The following is a 7,857-nucleotide window of genomic DNA, read 5'->3' as shown; positions in this document are numbered from 1 at the left end:
TACATTCATGAGTCCAACAAAGTTAGTATAATCGTTTCTGTACTTTTGGATAAGCTCAACTCAACACACTTTAAAACAGTCATCACTAATGTTAAATCTAAAATATCAGAATGTTTCCTGTAATTAATATATGCATTTAATATGTATCAATTTCATAATTTTTATATTAAATAAATATTCTGAAGCCAAATATGACTTAGTGTACTCAATATACATATTTAAAGCAAGGATTAATCCTACTTCCAACATTCCCATAGTCTATAGCAGTAGCAACAATGGGAAAAGTCCAAACTTCAATGTCTCTTCTGAGATTCATCCAATCACTTAATTATAATACCCTAACCAATACAGGAAACCTACTGGGCAAATTCCATACTCTGCATCTGCATGTCTGATATGAAAGCTGACTTCAGATTTCCATTTTCTTTTACGTCTTTGTTGACTTTAACAAACTTCTTTTTTGAGCTGGTTCTATTTCCTGTTATCAGATTTACTCAGCAGATATCCCACTGCTCTGGCATCTTTAACATGTTTGTGTTTCAAAAGCAACTTCCATGTTAAACCTTCTAGTTATAAGATCCCATGTCTGTGATCCACACATGATGTTCTTGGATCTCCCAAAAGGCTTGGGTCACATCTTCAGTTTTGGTTGATTCCACTTTACTGCTGCTGCTGTTTTTGGTGATCTTCCTATATTACTGGTAACTCCAATAGACTGGGATCTTCTGCTGTAACTAGGGTTTACCAATAGCCTAAACATATGAATATGGAAGACTTTGTTACTGAGTGACTTCAGTCAAAAGCAAAATTCAGCATATTGCTAACCAAAATACCACAAAAACAGTTTCTATGGCACATACTGAAATTCTCCACTGAAACCTATTGGAGCAGGTGTGCACAGTTCAAATCACTCTGTAACAAATTCTTCCATATTCATATGTTCAGGCATGCCCCATAAACTCAAATGTTTGGACAAGCCTATGGGGGGCCAGTGAGTGGAATGTGGTGGTGTGAATATGATTGGCCCAGGAAGTGACACTATTTCAAGTTGTGGCCTTTTGAGTAAGTGTGGCCTTGTTAGAAGTATGTCACTCTATTTGTGGGTTGTAGACCCTGGTCCTAGCTGCCTGAAAGTCAGTAACTCCTATTGACCTTCAGATGAAGAAGCAGAACTCTCAACTTCTTCTGTACGTGTCAGCATGCTACCATGCTCCTCCCATGATGATAAAAGACTGATCCTCTGAACCAGTAAGTCAGACCAAGTTAAATATTGTCCTTATAAAAAAGATAAAATCAGGAATAAATGACTGCACATTTTTCTCCGTTTCATAGATACATAATGTTGGATATTAAGAGACAAAAGATACCCTGTTCATCTCTACTATGCAGAGTTCTGGTTCATTAGAAAATAGGAATCTTCATAACTATTACTGATTCAATTAATTTTTGGATTCATTGTTGAACATCTGTGAGATAATGGAAGAAATCTGATTAAGTTACAAATTGAGCTCAGATTTCTATAGAGATGGGATATATTACTAGTCAAATGCTCTACCACCCTTGGAAAATGTTTTGAAAATAATTGTTAAGTCTATCTCAGGTAATAGCACTGCAGGAATACAAATTCCATTTGGGTAACATAAACACAACACAATTGTTATTTTGTCACCCCTCAAAGCTATTTTTAAGATTTAGAAACAAAATTTAAACTTAGAAGCATGGTCCAAACTTTTTAAATGAGCCAGGATTGTTCCCTGGTTGGATTGTGGTAGAGATAATATTCTAAGAGGGACTTGGAAGCTTATGAGTAACAGAATATATTGTCTCGGGTTGTGAGGAAAGGGATCCAGTTCAGGATATCAGTGGGTTTGATGTCTGAAGAGGGTCCACAGCCTAACAATAGATGTAGAACAAGTTAAGCAAATATGAGAAGGGGAGAAAGGACTTCCATGTAGACTCTTTTATAAGCATTCTAATGTCATTAAAACTAGGCCTCTCTCACAGATGAACAGGTACACAAAGAACTAGGATAAAAATTCCCAGCACATGTTTTCTGAGATATTTAAATATTCATTTTTCTTTTAATTTTATCTTTGCTGTTATTTAGTAACATATCTTAATTATATACAATAATCTGCTTCACTGTAACATGTTATATATGTACACAACATATGTTGATCACAGTTACCCCATAATCCTTTCTTGTCCCTTGATCAGCACTGTTCTTTTTCTCTTCCAACGAGTCCCCTAACCATTGCGAGTATTTACTTAATTATTTTATGAAAAAGTAGATTTAACTAGGTTACTTCCAGTAACATGGGATCTTACTCATGGCTACACCACCCAGAAGCCAATAATTGCTATCCTTGGGGAGAGTTATGCCCTAACGATCACAGTTTTAATTACATAATAATCATACTGCTTAATAAAGTAATGTTGTTATTTATTATTGTTGTTTAACTCCAGGTTTTCCCCTACTGGAAAACAATATAGATTTTGATCCTTCTCTATAAAGAGTTGGATCTTTAGAGTTTCTCTGAAACATTATTCAACTTGGCCAAGCAATATAAGCCCTTAGCCACTTCACTGCAGCAAATTTAAAACAAGGGGCAACCAACCACTCTTGATTACCTGTGGAATATTATTACAATAAAGAAAAATTATTACAGTGATGAATTATGCAAGTTCTTAAAAGATGACTTAAATTGAAATTATCCATGTGAGATACATTTTCATTGTATTCCTTTTACACACATTGAGAAAGAAAATTCACTGGTGCCATATTTTATCTTGGAATTTTCATACTTAATCCAAAATAATTTTCACATAAAACAGAAATAAGAAACATTGCAATAAGAACAAATAGTGTCTTAATATTCCAGAGTGTTGTGAACTGAAGTCCTTGAAGATGGTGCACTGGAGTTGGAGATCTTGAAGACATTCTGGGAAACCAAACACACCATCATTGTGACAAGATAGAATGGTGCAGAAGTAGCCAGAATTTTCTCAGAATAGCTTTATTCCTCTGATTGTCACTTACAACCAAGCTTTTTGTCTAAGATAACACTGTGATCATAAGGTGAAGCTTCAGAGATGGACTGTACTGTTAAAGTCACTGGAGGATTAGTCACTTTCATCAAGTCTGACAACAACAACAACAAATGAAAACATTGACAGTAGTGAATCTATTAATGTCATAATGATTTTGGCACAAAAAGACAGCATGCCTATTTTCAGGGTTACTAAATGCTCACTTATATTTTTTCCCTCTTTTCTTATGTCAAAGGGATGCATGTAAATGATTCAGAGAGATGAAATAGAGGAAAATTGGGTTTTACAACCAGGTAGATTTATTCTGGACAATCAAACCTTTCCTATGAATCGATCTGTCCTTCTATTGTGTTTCTTGTCCTGACTGGATGAGAGATTAAAACTAGCCTAACTTACTATAAAGATATAAACTTTAAGGGTAGTGTCTCACTGCATATGTGTTTTATTTCCTGATATTTATATAAAAGTAAATTACATCAACAGCACTTAATTGGGATAATCTCTCTGGAAAATTCAAACTTTCTAAAGTTACTTTGTGCCAAGAAATTTGAATAGCCACTGAATTGTATAGCAAAGCTAGTGGATGAACAGTGAGGTTAGAAGGAGTTGTGCACCAGGAATGAGAACATACAATCAATAAGTACAGACTTTCAGAAGGGGGGACTTCCAACCTTCTCGAGGTTCTGTGTAGAGTTTAATTTGACATCGTTATCTTTTATTCAAGCATGGTGTTACATTGATATGGTTTGTTAGCTTATAATCAGACAAATTCTAGTGCTAAAATGGACAGTTATTATGTCCTGCTTTATTGAAAAACTTCCATCTGCTCATTTATTTCCCACTTACACAGCATGCCTTCAACAAATTCTTAATAGTTCTATTCTACTCCTTCCTTTTTTAATAAAATTAGCAATACATTAATCCCCTATAATTCAAATATCCAAGCCTTTTAAGCATGAGCACAACATCTATTTATCTTACTATTGAATTCCACAGATTTCATGACTGTAACCTCTCTGGAACTTTAAATGAGGGTAATGAAATGAACATAAGTAAGTCGAATTGCCTTTTTTGGCATGATTCCCCTAATGAAAGATTTCTTTTTTCCTCCTTAACTTTTCAGCAACTTAAATTCTTCTAGTAAGGAGGCTCCTCATGAAATTTTCTTATGCCTTTGAAGTTATTTCATTGTTACCCAGAAGCTAAATGGGTGTCCGAATCACAGAGTTGTTTTAAAGTATCATTAATTATCCATAAATCTTTGGGTTTTAAGCAAGAAAATATTTTAAATATGAATTTCAACTGGGATTATTGAAATATCAAACTATAATATTGTAGCTATAGATAACACCAAAGCTCAGATATAGTAGGCTTTGCATTTCAAGTTAGGTCAGAGATATAAAAACATTTTTGTCCTTGGGCTTTTGAATCATTGTTGTCAATCACATACACGCCAAGTTTTCATTTCAAACACTAACAAATAACCTAAGTTATGCTCCTAAAACACTTCTGAGGGAGCTATTTTTATGAGTTCATATGTTTATAACAAGAAAATCTGTACCAAGATAAGAAACTTATTAATTAAATCACTTGTTCAATGTTACAGGCCTGGATAATGATAAAATTGAGGTCAGAAACTAGGGAGTCTTCCTACATGTACACACTTTTAAAATAAATGCTTTGGTCATGCTTAAAAATCTTGAGTACTTTTATTTATTTATTGTATTCCCCTGCCTGCTTTAGATGATTATCAATCTATTAGTTTTTCTGAACGGTCACCATACTTTATTTTCTGGTTATCTTCAGTTTCTCCTTTATTATGGTTCTAATCCAAAACAAATGGCACATTTTTTGGATTAAATCAGTTTCACACTGGTCTTGTATTGTTACATCCTCTCAGAGAAATGAATTTGACCAAATGACAAGCTAGATAAGATCATTATATTCTTGACTTGGACCTATACCTACACAACATCACCTACCTTGGGTGAAATAACAACAGTTGGTTTCATTTTATATCAAGACTGAATACTCTGGGCTATATTTTAATTCCTTCAATGTTCATAATGTGTGCACCTAATCCATTTACTCTTTCTGTATTTATATATGCATTCCTATGTAAATATATATGCATATGAATATATGTATGCATATGTATAATTCTACATAAACAAAACATCTTGATACACAGTAGTATAAATAATACAGGTAGTGAATAGCATTTTATTAAGTCATATGACATGTTTTTTGTCATGAGATATGCATTCATTTTGGTTTTTGTTTTTCTGAGTTTTCACTAAACATCTACAAAGTGTATATGTTAATAAAATACATATGTACATATTTTTAGGTCACACAAGTCCTTAATAAAATTGAAGGAGCTAAAGAAAGCTATACAATGATTGCTATAGGAAACACAGATATAGGCAGCACATTTGTTTAATTTCTGAGACCCAAAGATGTCTAGAACTAAAAATAAATGATAAATTAATAAAATAGGAGAGATCCATATGTATGGATCTCTCCTAATATATATTATTGATGGATAAGACATAACTTATGTCCTAGGTAAGTTTACTTTTTTTAAATTGAATATTTTATTTATTTATATTTCAGATGTCATCATCTCTTTTCCCCATTTCCCCTCAGTAGAACCCCCTATCCCATCCCCCTCCTCCTTTATGCTTTTATACCATTTTAATTACATGCAAGTATTAAGATCAGTTCTAGGTTGAGGAACTAGCAATGCAATAGATGCAAATAGTCAAGGAACAAGCAAGGCAATAAACACAACTAGTTAAAGAGCAAGGAAGGCAATAAACAAAATTCTGTGAACACTCCCATGGTCACTGTTTCTAAGGGCTTATCAGGATGACGAAAAGATCTAAGCCTAGCCCTGTCCTAGCCCAAAGTCATTTTCATGTCTGAAGCCTACTTCCTTGTTCTAGCCTAATATTTACATTCCTGCCTGAAATTACTTCTTTGTTCTAAATAAGTAAGATTTTTCTGTGAGGATATAAACAAACTCTATTGACATCGTGCAGGCACCAGAGACACATACATACATACACACACATGCATACACACACACACACACACACGCACCACATACATAAAACTGTACATACACATCCATACACATCATAAGCATATGCATATGCACACACATATAAATGTATACACATATGCACAAAAACATATACGTGTGTGTGTTATCTATGTGTATGTGCCTAGTTTAATGGAATAATATTTAGCACCAACAGCATGAGTGACTCAAAGTCAGTTGTATCATGAAGACACATATCCCAAATGAGTACCAACTCGCAAAATCCAAGTCACAGGAACTCCTTGTAAAATTTCACACAGTCTGGCCAACTAGAATTTTCTACCCCCTGAATAACTGTTACTTTTTACATAACCTCAATAAGAGACCTTCATAATTTTTGCATTAAAGGGTTTTCCCCATAATTCTGAGTCTTGTTTCCTCCCTGATTTTTGTTCACCCTCTTTTCCTTAGGAGACAGAAAGTTTTGATTTGGAAAAAAGTCACTATACAACAACTATCTACAATTAATGTATATTCATAAAAGATATTCATCACATAAACATAGACAACATAACTCCTTTCCTTATTTTTAGTAAAAGATTGGTGTGAATGAACTAAATGAATAATGTTTCTATTGAAAAGTCAATGTATTGAATGACATAAAAATGAAAATGTTAGTAGTAATCAATAATATAGTATACATTTGCACAAATTCCACCAGTGCATCTCTGATATAAATGAAAACATTAACTCCAGTATGCACTTAGCCCTTCTTTGTATGGTCAACATCACTGGCTTAAGACTTTTATTAAAGGAAAAATTAACTAATTTTTCTGATTTACAAATACAGTGCAGTATGTACACAAACAATAAATGCTTTCATACATTGTTTCCTTTCCCCTTAAGACGTGTTTATAGATTTACATAATGAAAGCATCACACACCAAATTCTAAGATAGTCTTCATGTCTAAAAAAATTAATGACTTTCAAGTACTCTGTCAAATCATAAAACAAAAATATATATCCAGTATTAATCCTGTTTTCTTTTTGGTATCCCTCCTTGTATAGATTTCTACACTCTTAGCCATTCATTAGATCTGTTTTTATTTTTTCTACTGCAATAAAATTAACCCTATAGCTTCACACAATAAAATGTTAAAGTGTATAGTAATATGTGTATATTAATATATGTGATTGATGATTGAAATGTTCCTTATTGAAGCATTGTATTTACATTTATAGTACATAACTAGCTCACTTATAATTGCTCTATGCCATTTTTAAATTATCATCAGATTTAATTTTTTAAACTTCAAAATATCAATTGACTCTTCTCAGGAAATTTTCCTACATTCTGATGATCAGGCAGGATGTCAACAATTTGCTTTCTTTAGGTGTCATGGGAATATGGTATGGTCATAAAAAGTTTACAGGAGACAGAATGGCTGAACTATAATAAAACACATCACTCTGGCTTTTCTCTCAATATGCAAGTATGCTTTGAACTTTAAACATAGAAATAAATGTATATAGGTTTAGAAAATAAATTATGAATGAACACCAAAGAACACTTTCTTTGTTTTAAAAGAATGTACTAAATCAACACCATAATTTCTTCACTAGGCTGGACTCTAAAACTCTGTACTAGAAAGACATATATTGATGGCTTGAGTATGGGATAATCTTGGTTTTTGAGAATCCATTTCAGAATTTATAGAATAAATTTTTCTTCTTCATACTTGCTTGATCTAGATTTTTT

The sequence above is a fragment of the Grammomys surdaster genome, unplaced genomic scaffold (genome assembly GCF_004785775.1).
Source record: "Grammomys surdaster isolate TR1022 unplaced genomic scaffold, NIH_TR_1.0 133, whole genome shotgun sequence".
Classification (NCBI taxonomy): domain Eukaryota; kingdom Metazoa; phylum Chordata; class Mammalia; order Rodentia; family Muridae; genus Grammomys; species Grammomys surdaster.
Note: the sequence above shows the minus strand (reverse complement) of the source record.